This window comes from Capra hircus, chromosome 12, assembly GCF_001704415.2.
Source record: "Capra hircus breed San Clemente chromosome 12, ASM170441v1, whole genome shotgun sequence".
NCBI lineage: Eukaryota > Metazoa > Chordata > Mammalia > Artiodactyla > Bovidae > Capra > Capra hircus.
The window spans coordinates 64839116-64858558 of record NC_030819.1 but is presented as its reverse complement, the minus strand read 5'-3'; positions in this window follow the sequence as shown (position 1 = coordinate 64858558).

Here is a 19443-nt window from a genome sequence, read left to right as displayed (position 1 = left end):
GTTTCTGTTGCGCACCAGGAGTAGAGGAATTTTCTCTAGTATCCCAGGCAAAGACTCATTCATTTGGGAGGGTGTTATCTGTGACTCACAGCTGTTCCATTAACAGTCATGGTCTTGGTGGTTTGGTTCAGACCTCATGAATTCATTTTCCTTTCTTATACCATGTTTTCTTCTTTAAGCTGTGTTATCATTTTTCTTTTACAACTTTCTGCCCTGTTTGAATGTGGTGTTGGACTACTGCCGGTGTAACTTAAGTGATTTTTGGTGACTGCGTCCTAAATGTGAAGTTGCTTCAGTTGTGTCTGACTCTTTGTGACCCTATGGACTGTAGCCAGCCAGGCTCCTCTGTCCATGGGATTCTCCAGGCAAGAATACTGGAGTGGGTTGCCGTTTCCTTCTACAGGGGATCTTCCTAACCCAGGGACTGAACCTGTGTCTCTTATGGGTTCTCTTATGTCTCTTTGCCTGCATTGGCGGGCAGGTTCTTTACCACTAGCGCCACCTGGGAAGCCTGATTTTTTTTTTTTTTTTTTTTTGTGAAGGCCAGTGAAAAGTGACTTATGTTAGGGCTTCCCAGGTGACTCAGTGGGTAAAGAATCCGCTTGCAGTTCAGCAGACAGGTTCGATCCCTGGATCCAGAAGATCCCCTGCGGGAGGAAATGGCAACCCACTCCAGTGTTCTTGCCTGGAGAATCCCATGGACAGAGGAGACTGGTGAGCTACAGTCCATGGGTTCACAACGAGTTGGACACAACTGAGTGACTGAATTCGTGTTAATGCTTAAACATGAATGCCCAGCTGAATAGACCTGAGTGGGGAATGGTGAGGAAGTGCTGTGAGGGTGTCAGACCTCCTGATACATGCATGGGGGCTCTTCTCAATGTGGCACAAAACCATCGTCATCTCGAAGAATCAGCACTTTAGAACTCAAGCTTCTGAAGCTTAATTTAATTACAGAAACAAGCCAGGGCATTTGAGCGACTTGCCCAGTGACATGTAGCATAACCAGTGAGAAGAAGAACCTTCAGTATAATGTCCTAGAGGATTGGCACTTTCCATGGCACCTGGCCTGGTGGCTTTTGCAAACCAGAAATATGAGGCCCAAAGGAGCTAACTAGAGGCAGACTTAGACCTCCTGTTACAGATTAGAAAGAGCCCTGGACTTGGAGCAAGGCCACCTGCGTTAAAATCTCGATGACCTTTAGTGAGTCATTTAATCTTTCTAAACCTCAGCTATCACGTGACAGCGTCGTGGCCTCCTTTGAATCCCGCTGCTGTGGGAGCGTGCAGTAGCAATCCAGCATGTGGGGGTGTGGGGTGGCGTACTACTACTCTTGATCAGGGTCTCCTGACATTGTGTTGTCTTGCTTCAGCGCCTTAACTCTCATCACTCTCCCCAAGGCTTTTACATTTCTTCTCTCCCTCACCTCTTCTTCACAACCCTCAGCCTCAATTCTGTAAACTAAGAAGCAATCAGGAAACTTCTGTGCAAGTTTTTAACCCCTCATCTACAAAGTTGCCTTTTTGCACAAACTCTCACCTGTTCTCTTCTCCACTTGCTGTCTTGCTTACTATCCCCATGGCCGGGAAAATGATGCAGGTGAAGAAACTGAGGCCTAAAGGGGTCAAGTGACTTACCTGATGTTGTACAGTTACTAAGAGGAGAGCCGGGACTCAGAGTTCATATTGTTAACTGCTATGCTCTACAGTAATACCTCCCAGATGGCCTCCTCTGAAAAGCAAGAGGGTTGCAGGAACCCTTTCTCCTGGAAAGAGTTCCATCGTATCTCCCTTCATAATATTTTATTAAAAATCACCTCTTACACTGGTGGCCCTATATGCTATCTTTGCTTTAGGAATAGAGACATATGTAGATATGAAAAGGTTTAACATCTCACAGGAGCTCAGAGGAGGATTGAAAAATCACCTGACTGCCATTAAATCATGAGTTTTCATCCTAAGGGTTATTCCCCAGGGACCTGTTGGCCTCTTGAGAAGAAAGTTATAGTCATGCATCACTGCTTTCCGTAGAGGTTAGTCAACCCAATGATATTTCAAATCCAGGTTCAAAACAGCAAAGAAGTCAATGCACTGACCTCTTTGCTCCAGGCATCTGTGTGCAGCACTTGGGATTGCATAATCCAGGAACATCAGTGCAGCTGGCTCTGGGGTGAGAGGGCAGGTATGACGCAGGTCAGAGGTGAGGGGACAGACAGAGTGGCTGCATGGAAAAGGGAGCTTCTGCTGTTTCAACAGAATTTCACAATGTGCTGGTTAATGATACTAAAAGAAGAAATAATTTCACCACTTGAAGCCTTTGGGCCCCGATACCATGTGAGTGTGTTTTAACAAAGTGTTAACTGGAGCTGCAAATAATTCAGAAACATAAATTATCTCTCATTCAAGGGTACCTTTTGTTAATGAGAAAGAAGAAACTGCTTTGATCACACAATTTTAACTCCCACTGAATATTTTTGGCTGCTGATGTAACTTTTATTGAAAACCCTCAAATTTGTTTTGAATTAGATAGAATCTGTATTTGAAATTAATATGTTTGGATTTCTATCAGTGTGGTAAAGGAGGGTAATTTGTGTCCTTTGAAAGCACTGTTAGGGCAATGTTTTAAAGGGGGACAGTTTTTTAATTTATCTTTTCCTTGGCAGTTTTTTAATGGTACAAGCAAAAATAAAATCAGCTAAGGTACATGTTTTAAGATCCTTAGGTTTGAATTGGTAAAACATATGTTAAAAATGAAAGATAATTTATTATAGCAAACAATTAGGAGAAATGCCCCTAAATGGTTAAACGTTAATGGGTTATCAATAAGAGGAAATACTATGCCATAATATAAAAAAATCATATTTTCATATATGTTTTAGTACACATTTGGCTACAAGTAATAGAATGTTCAGCTGTCAGTACATTTACTTTGAATATAAAAATATTTCTAGAGATAGGAAGTTCTAGGGTTGGTTAATGTAACAGCTCAAAAGCATCTGGGTCCACATCTATATTTGTCTTTTCTTTTCTTCATGATCACAAAACGGCTGCCACAGCTCTCCCTATCACATTTTCACACACAACATCCAAAGTCAGGAAGCATTCTCCATACCAACTTTTTTCAGAGAAAAAAAAATGTTTTCCTAGAAGCCCTCTGTCAAACTTCTCCTTATATTTCATTGGCCCGGGTGTCATGCTACCCCAAACATAAACATTGGGAAGAGAATGAAGTTACCATGACCGGTCTAAAACAGGCTTCAGTAAACTTCTGAAAAGGACCAGCTGATAAATATTGGGTCAGTCAAAAGAGTTCGTTCAGGTTTTCCAAATATTTAAGAAAGAAAGAGACAATGGCAAGCCTCAAAGAGCCCTCAGTCCAAGCAGAAGAGGAAAAAACAATTATAATTCAGGGAAGGTGTGCGGCAAAGGGGTGTGAGTGGTGTGGCATCTCAGAGAAGGGCATGAATAAAAGATGGAAAAGAGAATCTCAGGGGAGGCCTCTAGGAGACCCCCCTATCGGGGTATGTTTTGAAAGGCAGAGTCTCCTTTTTAAGAAGATGAACAAACGTCTGCTGATGTAGCACTCAGGGCTCCTCCAGTCAGCAGAAGCTAATTCTAGCTGACAGAGCAAAATGCTGCTGCTAAGTCGCTTCAGTCGTGTCCAACTCTGTGCGACCCCATAGACGGCAGCCCACCAGGCTCCCCCGTCCCTGGGAGTCTCCAGGCAAGAACACTGGAGTGGGTTGCCCATTTCCTTCTCCAGTGCATGAAAGTGAAAACTGAAAGTGAAGTCGCTCAGTCGTGTCCGACCCTCAGCGACCCCACCCCAGCAGCCTTCCAGGCTCCTCTGTCCATGGGATTTTCCAGACAAGAGTGCTGGAGTGGGGTGCCATTGCCTTCTCCGACAGAGCAAAATAGCAGCCAGTTACAAAGATTCTGGGTGACTCTCCTGACAGCTGAATGGGGAGATGATACTCCCCGAGGACTTGTTTCAAGTCCTCAGACCCACTGCAGAGCAGGTCAGCCGTGGAAACCATGCTGCAGTTCCTTAAGAGCTCTAGACGTTACAGTTGGTCCCACTGTCCCATCTGATGGTATAGTTCGTCCCTGTGATCCATCTCTGTCAGGGCCTCGGCCTTCTTGCTACTGCTTTTCCAAAGCGAGCATCTTCTTTCCCAGCTTTGCCTGATAAGCCACTGCCACTCCCTATCCGCGGCCTCCTGTTTCTCAGTGAGTTTCTCCTTTGGGTGCAGCTGATGGTTGGAGCCTGGGTCACGTGCCTGAACCCTGACCTGTGAAAGGGGGCTGGGAACGTGGTGGTTTTCTGGCTTCTGTCTTAGAGAGGAAAGACCCACTTATTAGAAAATGCTTTGAATGTAGGCAGGGGTTTCAAACGATTTCAAGTAGCCAGAAGACATGACACACGCCGGCTCTAGATGGGCTGAGCATTCCGGGGGAGAGGCGGGTGCGGTACGGAGGAAGGCCACGTCTGAAGGTACAGAGCTACCAAGCAGAACCACATGTCTGGGGAACCGGAGCTCTTTGGCTCTGCGGGAGTATAAAGCAGGAAATGCTGGGAGGTGGGGCCAGGAGGTGGGAGGAGCCACCTGCTAAATTCTCAGGTCTCTAATCTACTCAGTGATCTGCAACTGAAACCCGGAAGTCCTGACTTGCACCTTGCCTGGCCCAGGGCCTGGCCCATGGTAGGTTTTCGTCACTACCTGGTGAATCTTTGTAATAAATCTGTTGGATTGCATCATCGTTGTAAAATTTGCCAGTAAGAGATTTGTTGGTGTACACAGTCTCTCTCTCTCTCTCTCTCTCTCTCTCTCTCTCTCTCTCTCTCTCTCTCTCGTGTGTGTGTGTGTGTGTGTGTGTGTGTGTGTGTAAATCTGTTGGATTGCATCACTGTTGTAGAATTTGCCAGTAAGAGATTTGCTGGTGTACACAGTTCTCTCTCTCGTGTGTGTGTGCGCACACGTGCGCGTGCATGTGTACACATGTGTCTTTTCCCACACCTGGGCCTATCTCCAATGGATACTTTTCTAAAGGCTATTTCCTTTTTTTTTTTTTAATATTTGGATGTGGGCCATTTTTTAAAGTCTTCATTGAATTTGTTACAATACTGCTTCTGTTTTATGTTTTGGTTTTTTGGCCATGAGGCATTCCCCTGACTAGGGGTCAAACCCAAACCCCTTGCTTTGGAAGGTGAAGTCTTAACCACTGGACCGCCAGGGTAGTCCTGGCTGATTTGCTTTAAATGTGAGAAGTATTCAATTATTAACTCATAGGGCCACATGCATACTCTTTGATGATGCTTTCAGTTAGATCTAAGATTAAAACCATTTCAAAAATGATCATAAAATATGGCTTGAGAGGTAGAATGAACAATAATGTCTCATAGTAAATGGAAAACATTACCAAACTTGCAAATCTTTTTACACTTACCAAATTAATGATCCAAAGTAAGCATTGCAAACATTTTATATATGTTTTTTAAATAAAATAACTGTAAAGGTGATTTCTTTTTTACGTTTATTTTTTCTATTTCAATCATTAAAACTGTAAAAGATACTTATCATTGGTTCTATTACCTTTGAAATACAAACTATCAGCAGTATCAGATGAACATATTTTCTCCTGCAGGTTCCTCTTGTCATTTCTCATCTTCACATCTACAGCCATCAGGTACATACGTTCAATTTTTCAGTCAACAAACATTAAATACAACTTGAACTGCCAAAGAAGTGCTGCCATCAGCTCAGGGACTTAATATATATTTTCATCATCAGATCTGGAAGAGCAGTTCCTAGTTTGGTCACCATGAACCAGAACAGGCTAAGTGACAGAAATGATGACAGATGGTTGCCTTAGGAACTGTCATGCTAGATTGTCTCCAGCCCACAGCTCTTAAATCTTTCTTTTTCTCTCATGTATTTTGGTCACTGTGGTCAATGGGAGATTTGAAGTTTGTCTCTATTCTCCTGTTGAGAATCCCTTTCTAGGAAACAAACAAGACAACCAAAGAAAGAAGGCTTTATATTGTATACCTGGGAGGTTGTGTGTATAAATCATTTAATATGGGGTTAAAATTACATGTGTGATTTAACACCAAGAAGTATAACAGGGCGCTGAGTAGGATTTATCTTGTCCAACGGGATGCTAAGAGTCAATACTTAGGGGAAGGGCATTCTAGAGAGAGTTACCAAAAAGGTTAATAACACCTCCTTGTAGGGTTAACCAAGAGGTTGCAGAACCTGCTGCTTCCTCATCCATCACTAGGCTTTACCATTCCAGCCTCCTTTTCCACCAAGAGAGGAATTGATTGAGTGTTGTGTGCTTCGTCGCTGGGTCAGGTCCGATTCTTTGCAGCCCCATGGACTGTACCCCACCAGGTTTCTCTGTTCCTGGGATTTTCCAAGCAAGAATACTGGAGTGGGTTGCCATTTCCTAATCCTGGGGATCTTCCCAACCCCAGGGATTGAACCCACGTCGCCTGTGTCTCCTGTATGGCAGGTGGATTCTTTACCTGCTGAGCCATCAGGGAAGCCCCTAAGCAGGTGAAGGGAGAAATATTTCATGGCCGTGAAGTGTTTCAGAGGCCAACTGGGGAGGAGGCGGCAGGGAGAGGGCAGGGCTTGTGTCAAGAAGCCTATTCCTCCTCTCCACAAAATCATTTTGGTCACCAAGGCATTGAAGGGAATCCACTTGGCTCTCCCCTCAGTTGGCTACTGGTTGACCTGCCAATCTTGCACCCTCTGCGGTGCACTTACTGTCCCAGCCGAGCTAAGCACAGCCTGCTCAGCAATGATCTTAGAAGAGCTTGGGGTGTGTCTTGGGACAGCTGGAGTTCAAGGGTCTCACGCACAGGAGGACTGGTGCCTATTTCTCAGAGATTCTGAACGTGGGGAGGCTTGGCCTGCTGGTTTGAAGGGACAGTGGCCTGGTGCAAGGCAACAGGTTTCCCAGTGGTTCTCATGACTCCACATGAAGGAGAATGTGTTACAGAAAGGAGAGGAGCCCTGAGATTGCCTGGGCAGCCAAAGGAGGTGACACGCCACCAGAAGAGGGTGCTCGGGGGCAGAGGAAAGAAAGATGCAGAGGAAAGAAACACAGCTGCCCTTCTCTGAGGTACTCCACCAAGGAGGGGGCTGAGGTGACCAGCACACTATCCCCGAGGAACCCCGACACCACCATCCCCAAGGAGCTCTCACTCCAGCAAAGACCACCAGCATCAGACGAACTTGGAGCAAGACCAGTTCAAAAGGCAAACCTAACACTTTGAAACTAAATGTTGGGGGTTGGTGCATAGAGAGAGAGGAGCAAGCTGAGTAGTCAGGAAGATTGGAAACCAGAAGTTTACACTCTGACTTTCATAAAGTCATGTTGATGTTCTTGAGGATATAATGTATTATCTGTGTGCCTGTGTATGCTCAGTCATGTCTGACTCTCTGCGACCCCATGGACTGCAGCCCTCTGGGCTCCTCTATCCACAGGCTTTCCCAAGCAAAAACACTGGAGTGGGTTGCCATTTCCTACTCCAACAACGTATTACATTTGTACATAAAACACAGTGAGTCCCCTACATACGAATCTTCAAATTGTGAGCTTTCAAAGTTGCGAATGTGTCCCTGTATGCCAGCTGTTGTACTCTGCTACTGTACTTTTCAAGGTGTTATACTGTAAGATTGAAAAGACTTTCTTTATTTTCGGTTTGTTTTTTAGAATATTGTTTGTGTGAAAATTATTGTATCCCTAGTACACTTCATATATAGCTCATTTTGTTAGTTGGGTAAATAGGCTAACATTGTTGGACTTATGAACAAATTGGCCTTATGAACAAATTGGCCTTATGAGTGCATTCTCAGGATGGAACTCATTTGTAGGTAGGGATTTACTGTGTGGTAAACACAGAGGTTATAACATTAACTGGGTTAAGGTGCTATAACACTAAAGGAATAAAGTAATGGGTAATTTGCTTTTATATATTCGGAGAAGGCAATGGCAACCTAATCCAGTACTCGTGCCTGGAAAATCCCATGGATGTAGGAGCCTAGTAGGCTGCAGTCGTGGAATCGCTGAGGGTCGGACTCGCTAAACGACTTCACTTTCACGCATTGGAGAAGGAAATAGAAACCCACTCCCGTGTTCTTGCCTGGAGAATCCCAGGGACGGGGGAGCCTGGTGGGCTGCCGTCTATGGGGTCACACAGAGTTGGACACGACTGAAGCGACTTAGCAGCAGCAGCAGTGGCTACCATGTTAGATTTCTTGTTTGCCTCATTTTTATGGTAAATGAATTAACTTGATCTCAATGATAGGAATTTAAAATGTTAATTCTGCGTACCCTAATAAAAAAATAGGAACATTTGCTTATTCATTCAACAAATACTGATTGACCATCAATGGTGTACTAGGTAAAGCAGTGAAGAAGGCTGACCAAGGTCTCTGCTGTCATAGCCTAGCCAGGGAGGCTGACATAAATATGTAAACAGGTTTGGCGAGAGATCTGTAAGCTCCAAGGGGCCAGGAGCAGGTCTGTTCCTACCCTGAGGTAGCTCACATGCATAAGATAGTGCCCCCTGAAGGTGCTCAGTGAATGTGTTGCTGCTGCTGCTGCTGCTGCTGCTAAATTGCTTCAATTGTGTCTCTGTGCGATCACATAGACGGCAGCCCACCAGGCTCCTCTGTACACAGGATTGTCTAGGCAAGAATACTGGAGTGGGTTGCCATTTCTCCAAGTGAATGTGTTGAGTAAATGATAAATCATTTCAGGCAATGATGGGGTGGGCAGGTGGGCTTCACGAGATGTGAAAGTGACTGAAGAAGTGACTGTTAAGCTAAATCAGGAAGATATGAAAGAGCCAATCATACAACATCTTTGCGAAGGATATTCCAGGACAAAATGTGCTGTGCTTAGTCGCTCAGTTGTGTCTGGCTCTTTGCAACCCCATGGATTTTGTAGCCTGCCAGACTCCTCTGTCCATGGGGATTCTCCAGGCAAGAATACTGGAGTGGGTGGCCATGCCCTCCTCCAGGGGATTGTCAAAGATAACAGTCCAGCAAGGCTGTGCAGAGAAGAGGAAGAAAGTCTAGGTTACTGGGGCGCAGTGAGCAAGGGGTGCAGAGAGGTAGGGAAGGCCGTCAGAGCAGTAGGCAAGGGCTGGTCATTTACCACATCGATGCCCGTTTCCTGGACCTGCACAGACCCCACCCAGTAAGATTTTTTCTTCCTTATATCAGTGTCTGTGGAATAAACTCCTTATATTGGCTTTTGTGGAATAGAAATATCTTTCTGTTGGTCCTTTATCTGGGTAGTGTTTCTGGGCTGTGTTGAGTTAATTTTGTGAGGTTTGATACATTATAAAGTGAAATCTTGCCCTCTGGGGGCAAAATTTCTAAGTGCAAGGGGGAAACTTCAAGATTTTAAATTGGTGGGAAAAAATGACCTAAATTAAGTTACTTAGGATCATGTTGGTGGTTGAGTAGAGAAAACATTGTGGGAGACTGAGAATGAGGGGACAGAGATGGGGCAGGTAACTGCTGAAGCAGGCAAGGCCCAAGGCAACGAGAGCCTGGATGCGGGCCTGGACGGCGGGACAAGAGATGGCGGAACCCCCAGCAGTCTTTTGGTAGAAGTACGTGCACGTGTGTGAGCACTCTCTCTCACACACACTCCATACACACCACACACACACCATACTACACACAGCACACGCACACACACACCAACCACACACACCACACCACATACACCAACCACACCACACACATACACCACACCACACACATACACCACACACACATACCACACCACACCACACACACACACAACCACACCACATACACCAACCACACACACCACACCAACCACACACACCGCACCACACATACACATCACACATACCACACCACACACACACTCCACACCACAAACACACACCATACCACGCACACACACACACACAGCACACACACCACACCACACACATACACCACACACACATACCACAACACACCACACACCACCACACATACACACAACCACACCACACCACACAAACACACCACACCATACACCACACCACACACACAGACACACACTACACCACACACACACCATACCACACACACACACAGACACACCACACACACACACCACACACACCACACACACCCCCCCCACACCACACCACACCACACCACACACAGACACACACTACACCACACACACACCACACACACACACACAGACACCCACACACCACCACACCACACACACCACACACACACACACCAACCACACCACACACACACCACACCACACACACCAACCACACCACACACACACACACACACACACACACCACACATCAACCACACAAACCCCACCACACACACACCGCACCACACATACACCATACTACACACAACACACACACACACCAACCACACACCACACACACATACCACACAAACCACACCACACACACCCCGCACCACGCACACACCATACTACACACAACACACACACACACACACCAACCACAGACATGACACACACGCACCACACTATACACATACACCACAGCACACACACCAACCACACCACATACACCAACCACACACAGCACACACACACACCACACAAGCCACACCACACACACATGCACACCACACCATACACACACACACCACACCACACACACACACACCACACCACACACACACACACACACCACAAACCCTACACACACCAACCACACCACACACACCACACACACTACACCACACCACACCACACACACACCACACCACAGCACACACACCACACCATACCACACCACACACACACACACACCCTACACACAGCACACACACACACCACACCACAAACACCAACCACACCATACCACACACACCACACCATACCACACCACACACACCCTACATACACCACACACACACCACACACACACCACACCACACACATCAACCACACCACACACCACACCACATACACCACACATACACATACCCCCCATACATACCACACCACACCACACACACCCATACCACACACACACACACCCTCACACCCCACATATAATATCACACATACCACATCCACTAACACTACACACCCTCTTCATATACACACATACCACACACACACACACACCACACACCTCTCACCCCGCACACCAGAGACCGTACATACCCCCACTGCACGTCGTACCCTCCTTATGAACACACACACCCCCCACACCAGAGACCGCACACACCCTCAGAGCACCACACCACACACCCTCTACACACACACACACACCAAACACACCCCCCACACCAGAGACCACACACACCCACTATATCTCACACCCTCCTCATAAACACACACACACCACACACACACACCCCACACACCCTTTTCACACACACACAAACACATACCACACATATATCCCCCACATCAGAGACTGCACACACCCACTATACCCACCACACCTCATACCTTCCTCATGCACACATACCACACACATCCCCCACACCAGAGACCGCACACACCCATTATACCTCCCACACATCACACCCTCCTCATATATATATGCACACATCCCACACACCAGAGACCACACACACACACATACACACACACATCACACTACACACTGCCTCACACACACACATACATCACACTACACACTGCCTCACACACACACACATCACACTACCCACTGCCTCACACACATACACACATCACACTACACACTGCCTCACACACATACACACATCACACTACACACTGCCTTACACACACACACACATCACACTACACACTGCCTCACACACACACACATCACACACATGCATGCAAGTACTGCATCCTTATTTTATATAACATGAGATTATTCTTGCCTCCAGAGGGCACTTGAACGTTACAAATGCCTCCAAGGGTCAGAGCAAATTAATTCAGACAAGCCATTTCCCTGAGGTTGTAATTTGAGGGGCCAGGAAAGCAGAGAACACAATCTTAACTGAAGCTGCTGCCTTTGCTTACTGGAACTTAAATCCTCTTCTTTTAAAAATTAAACTTTCTTGCAAAAGGTCATATAATAAGCTAGCAATTTGGGCTTTGAGACATGACTGTAGGTTAGTGAAATGATACAGCCATCCTCCTGCTGGACACACAGGAGAGAGGGAGTCTGACCAGTGGAGGAGGGAGGGGATGACTTCTCTGCAGAGGAGCCTGATCAGCAGGCCAAGCCCAGGGAGGCCCGGGGAGGCCCGAGGCGGGGGCTCCAGGAAGCCTAAGGGCAGCAGAGAGACTGGTGCCTGGAGAGAATGAGTGTGAGAAGGTGTGGGGTAGGGAGCCAGGGAAATTTCAGACCCTGCAAAACGTGGCCCAGGAACAGTTCTGCCTGGAGACATCTCTGTCACCTTCAGAAATCACTTGCTAAGCGCTGTCAACATAATTCTCTGTCTTCTGCTGGGCAACACACCTTAGAATGACACGATGCTGTTCTCTGATAAACTGAAAGTCCGAAGAAATTTTACAGATAAATATACTGAGAATGGGAGAAGGGAATGGCAACCCACTCCAGTTTTCTTGCCTGGAAAATCCCATGGACAGAAGAGCCTGCTGAGCTATAGTCCATGGGGTCGAAAAGAGTCAGAAAGAACTGAGCAACTAACACACACACACGTACTGAGGATGAGTCATTTTACACAGAGAGGGAAATGGCAAGCATCTAGACGGTCTAATTTGAAGGGCACAAAACCACTTCCTCTTCCGTCTCATCTTGTGTACATGGTGCCTGCAGGTCTCACAGTCCCCTCCCCCCGCCCCTGACCTTGGTTTTGGGCGCTGAAGACCTTGTGAACAGATGCATGGCCTCTGGGGGGCTCCTCCACCTGGGTGCCGACAGGAGCTTGTGAGTGTGTCACTTTGCTCTATTGCCCTGTGTGTCTTGACCTATTACCTTCTAACCTGCTTGGGGGCCCGCCCAGATCATTAGCCTCTTAAAGCAGGGATGAATTCTTACTCATTTTTGTATTCCAAGGGGACTAAAACCTTGTTTTTACATGATAAATGTTCCATGTTTATATTGATCCCATACATCTGTAGTTATTTTATATAAATTCACACATACATTCATCTGTTTTAGGCTGTATTTGATACTCTAGTTTGCCCTGGTCTATAAATTTGATTGGGCTTCCCTGGTGGCTCAGCCGGTAAAGAATCCGCCTGCAATGCAGGAGACATGGGTTCGATCCCTGGGTTGTGAAGATTCCCTGGAGGAGGGCACGGCAACCCACTCCAGTATTCTCGCCGGGAGAATCCCCATAGACAGAGGAGACCAGTGGGCTGCAGTCCGTGGGATTGCAAGGAGTCAGACAGAACTGAGCGACCAACCACACAGCACAGCAGATTAGCAGGAAATATACGCACATACAGGGAGAAAGATAAAAATTTCCCACTGTGGAAGGTGTGGGGACCAAACTGCTCTTCCTCTACCTCTGAAGGAAGAAGACAAATATGACATCTTTGCCATGCACACAGCCATGCCCCACCCAGACCGAGAAAGAAACCTCAGGACCAGCTTTGCCTTGGGTGAGTGGTCCTGTCTCACTCTCCTTTCCCTTCTGTGCCTTTAGCTTGTACATTGCCCACACTGATTTAACACTTTGCTAGGGGACTCGAAAGTAAACGGAAGCAGTTAGCTAAAACCGCTAGATAAGTGAGTTTCTTCTTCAGGCTTATTTCACAAAGAGCAAACTCCAGTGCAGCTGTGCCTCTGGAGACTTGGCCTAGCTGGATTTCCAAATATTGACTGTCCTTGTTCCATGTTCCATGGTGTCCTGATCTGCTGTGACACATATCCTGCACTGGATCATCCTGATGTCATTCAGAAAATCGAGAGACATCAAGAGCAGACATGTGATCTGCGAGGGGGAGGAGCGGGTGGTGGAGGGATGCATTGGAGTTTGGGATTAGTGGGTGCAAACTATAATATACAGGATGGATAAACTACAAGGTCCTACTGTACATCACTATATTCAATATCCCGTGATAAACCATAATGGGAAAGAATATGAAAAAGAATATATATGTATATATATATGTATAACTGAATCACTTTACAGCAGAAATTAACACAACATTGTAAATCAACTGCAGTTCAATAAAATACATTAAAAAAATAAAACTAAGTGAGATAACAGATATAAATTGTTCAGTGCTCAATATGCCAGTTAATGTTATTATTATCAGTAGTTACTACACTGGAGATATATATGGCACATCCCAATTTTGTGGGAAAAGTTTTACTTTTCTTTACTCTGTTGCAAAGAAACATTGAAAGTTGATTTAGAGTCGATTTTAGGAAAAAGGATTATTTTGCACATCAAATTAAGTACACTGATTCTATGAAATGGAAATACGAAATCATCAATCCTGGGTATTCAACAAAGTCAACCGATACATAAAATAAACAACAAAATCCTACTTTATTTAATTATTTATTTTTGACCATAACACACGGCTTACAGGATCTTAGTTCCCTGACCAGGGATCGAACCCAGGGCCCCAGCATTGAGACAGCCGAGTCCTAACCACTGGACTGTCAGGGAATTCCCAACAAAGTCCTAATTCGTCTAAGAAACTAGATTCAATATCTTATGATAAACCACAATGGAAAAAAATTATGTCCACTGACCATGAAAATAAAGTAGAAAATTGTATAGCTAAAATAAATAGATTGGTATCAATGAAAACTAGTATATAATAGACAATGAGGCAACATATTTATTGGCAAATGAAGTCACATATACAGGCGATGCTAGTGCCTGAAAAGCAATTCATCATCTAAATTATATTTGGTTTCCTGTGAAGTATATGTAGACAGAGCAAGTCTGATGTAAAGCGGAGTGAAACAAGCAGCAACCTTTTCAATGAACGCGTCAGCAAGTAGCCACAGTACCCGTAAAACAGCTGTGCTGGGACATTTGTGTTCCACCCTCCTGCGACTGGGGAGAAGTGGCTTTTCTCTCTGTCCTATTGTGGTCCACTAGCAGGAACAGGTCGGCAGCAAGCGTTAGGTCAGCATAATACCTCTAACTTTTCCTGAACTGAAACGTTCAGGAAATACACCTACAAAGAGGTGTATTACTCATTTAGATCTTTCCCAGATCTATCATTTACTCAGATCTAAGATGCGTCAGAAAATTAGCATAATAATTTTTGTTTAAAACTTATTTTTAGACCGTGCTGCACAGCTTGAGGAATCTTAGTTCCCTAACCAGGTGTTGAACTCCAGCCCCATGCAGTGGAAGCATGGAGTCCTAATGACCACTAGAGAAGTTCCTATGCTCAGTGGTTGCGGTCATATCCAGCTTTTTGCGACCCTATGGACTACGGCCTGCCAGGCTCCTCTATCCATGAGATTTTCCAGGCAAGAATATTGGAACTGGTAGCCATGTCCTTCTCCAGGGGATCTTCCTGAGCCAGGTGTCAATCCCATGTCTCCTGTGTCTCCTGCATTACAGGCAGATTCTTTACCATTGAGCCACCAGGGAAGACCCTAGCATAGCAATTAAATAATGTAGGAAATGAATCTGGGATATATAGATATTATGGGAAGGAAGTTCATGAACATGAACTGAAATGGCAAGTACCATTAAGCTAAGCTACTATTTAAATATTTTGTGTTGTTCTTTGGTAATACTGTATAATTTATCCTGTTTCACTATTTCTACATAATTTTTAATACTATGTGTAACAGTTTTTCAGCTTAGTGAATCACCAGTTATCGAATCCCACTTCGAGCTCATTAGCTAACACATTTCAAACGACTGTTTATTCAGGGAGTGCCTTGGAATTAGAGTAGTATACATAATTTGGGTGGAGTGTGTGTGTGTGGGTGTGTTTTACATGGAAATATATATAACTCATATTGGACTCTAAGCAGCTATCAACACAAACTTCAAATACTGGGTTCTGGCAGCCAGCCCCGCCCTTTCCTTCTGTAACCGGTGACACTCGAGGGCAGTTCTAATTCTCAAAGCTGGTCCTTCCTGCCTGCCCATCCTGCTGCAGAGAGCCAAGAATGCCTATCTGTGTGTCAATGGCCCCTGCTAAACTCTTAGGCTGGCCTCTCCCAAGGATGTGCCATGATCAGAACGTTGGAAAAACTCTTCTCAACATCACATGCTAGGTATTTGTATGGCTTCACACGACAATGGAATGCAATATCAATCTTCCTTTTACTTAGATTTCCACCTTTGAATTATAGATTCCAGAGGTCTGCAGCACCACGAATTGACTGGGATCAATATTCTCCTGATTTTTTAAAAAAAATTTCTTTCATTTCATCTTCTTTAGCAACTGCATGTAAAAATATATTATAGTTCTTTTTAAAAACCACAATATATTCTCTCTAAAACATCTGATAAGGGTTGACTGATGAAAATTCACTCTTAGGTCCAGAAGTAGTAATTACTGAAAAAAGTCGACATTGGTATTCTCCAGGAGTGCCACGTTTGACATCATAAGATATCCTTCTAAAGGACATCATTTAATAGCCTTCTAGATAATTAAACATTCTCACACCAAATTTTTTTCTGCAGGAGTTCTGGAGCTGGCAATGCAAATTTTTTTGTACCCAGAAGGGTGCAAAATTCTATATAGATTGAAATATGAAGTCTTTAAAAGACCATCAGGATAGTCGGAAATGGGGGGGAAAAACCCAGAAGAATATACTGGTAAGGTGGATGGCCTTAATTAAAAGTGTGTTTGGATGTGGTAGCAAGTCTTCAAAGATGGTCCTGCCTCCTGGAATAAGCCATGCATCCTGGAATTTGAAGGGAAATGTAATTTCCTCCAGTGGTCCAGTGGTAAAGCATTCACCTGTCAGTGCAGGAGACACAGGTTCGATCCCTAGGTCAGGAAGATCCCCTGGAGGAGGATATGGCAACCCATTCCAGTATTCTTGCCTGGATAATCCCATGGAGAAAGGAGCCTGGCAGGCTACAGTCTGAAGGGTTGCAGAGAGTCGGATGTGAGTGAATCAATTTAGCATGCACATGCGTAGTTCTCTCCCTTAGAACATGGGTTGGCCCTGCAACTGATTTTTTTTTTTTTTAACCAATAGAATATCATAGAAGTGATGCTAGGTGACTTCCAATGCTAGGTCATAAAAAGCTGTGCAACTTTAGCCCACATCTGTGGAATCCTCATTGCAAGGCAAGCCAGCTTCCATGTAAGAAATTCAAATGCCCTAAGGTGCCATGCTGTGAGGAAGCCCAAGCTAGCCAGGCAGAGAGGTATAGGGAAGGAAAAGGATCTGTCTTCCATCTACCTATCATAGCTTCATTGGCTGGGCCTCTGTAAATTAAACTGACAGAACACGGGTTAACAAGAGAAAAACAGAAATTTATTAACACATGCATCATGCATATATATGGGAGCACTCAGAGATGAGTAACTCAAAGAGTGGTTATAATTCAGGGTTATAGAGCATTGTAACAAAAAGCAATACATTTTTAGAGATGGGACAAAACCATAGCAAATGCTTTGAGTTTCTAGGGCAGCATATTGTAAAAAGGTAAACATATATGGGAACTAATGCAAGATAGAGGTTAGTGAGTAAAGTTGGTCATGTGGATTCCTTTTGAACCATCTCTGGGCCAACAAGGGTCTAGAGTTGCCTTCAGTGATTAATTTTTGTCCTTCCTGGTAGAGGAGGGAGGGGACACCTTTGCAAATTTATATCCTGCTTTTGAGCAGACATAGGGAGGGCAGAGAAGTTGGGGTGTGTGTGTTTGCATCTTCTTAAATGCTTACAGCTCAAAATAATCTTTACACCAAAGGGGCATATTTTGAGCTGGCATATTTTGAGCTGTCATATTCTGCTCTATCTCAGAGGCCATGTGGACAGAGAGTGGGGTGGGGGAGAATTGCCCCGTCAGCCTGTATCTTCCAGTCATTCCATCTAAGCCATCAAATATATGAATGAAAAAACTGTTTTGGACATCCAGTTCAGACTAACTACTACCTGACTGCGACCACATGAGATACTTCAAGCAGGAACCACCCAACTCAGCCCAGTCAACCACAGAACCATGAAAGATAATAAATTGTTGTTTTAAGCCATTAAGTTAAATTTGGGGGTGGTGTGTTATGCAGCAATCAACAATTGGAATATAGAATGATTTTTTCTTTTCATTTTCATGGCAGACTTGTCAAGTCAATTAGTGTAGAATTTCATGAGACATTTAGGACAAAGTCACTGATGTATATCTGGACCTCTTTCAGTTGATTTACCGCCTCTTGCCAAAGGCTTTCAGCTCTGGAAAGTGCATTTCAAGGGGGTAGGGAAGAAAATGACCAGTGTATCAACACCAGAGAAAAGGAGGAGGAAAACATTTTCTTCTAGGCCATGCTTTTGTTGCTTTCATAAATGATTGCTCTGGACAGTTGCACAAGTTACCGTTTTTCAATGGATGGGTCTATTTTATTTTTCTTAGAATGTACTGAATTTCTCTTACAGTTTAATTTGCGCCCAGTTAGAACTGATGCTGGGGGGGGGATTGGGGCAGGAGAAGAAAGGGACGACAGAGGATGAGATGGCTGGATGGCATCACTGATTCGAGGGACATGAGTCTGAGTGAATTCCGGGAATTGGTGATGGACAGGGAGGCCTGGCCTGCTGCGATTCATGGGGTCGCAGAGTCAGAGGCGACTGAGCAACTGAACTGAACTGAACTGAGAACTACTCTATTAATTATCTTTATTGTGGCAAACATTTCATAACGTATGTGAGCCAAATCATTACACTGCACACCTTAAACTTAATGCTGTGTCAATTATATCTCAACACAACTGAAAGAAAAACAAACAACCTCATAGCCAAACAATACAGTGTATTTCTTGAAGGCAGAAGAAAAAAAAAAAAAAAAAAGGAAAGCATCCTTGAGTGTACTGTACTTAGCATTGTCATAAGGGTTCTGCCAGGGTTAGTGGATCTTAGTAAGATCTGCTCAACGTTTACAGCATCACACACAAAAAAATCCCCTAGCAATCTTGATTCTTTTTTGAAGCGGCAGGGAAAATGTTGATGTTAATATTCAACGGAGGGCTTCCCAGGTGGCGCTAGAGGTAAACCGCCTTGCCAATGCAGGAGGGGTGGTGGGGTGGTGGTAATCCCTGGGTTGGGAAGATCCCCTGGGGGAGGGTATGGCTACCCACTACAGTATTCTTGCCGGGAGAATCCCATTAACAGAGGAGCCTGGCGGACTCATAGGGTCGCCAAAGCCGAACACGACTGAAGCGACTTGGCATACACACACACTATTCAACCGACACTATGGGATTCTAAGCTAGAGGTTTCCATGTGACCTAAAAGCTGGCTTTTTTTTTTTTTTTTTTTTTATGACTCATGGGCTT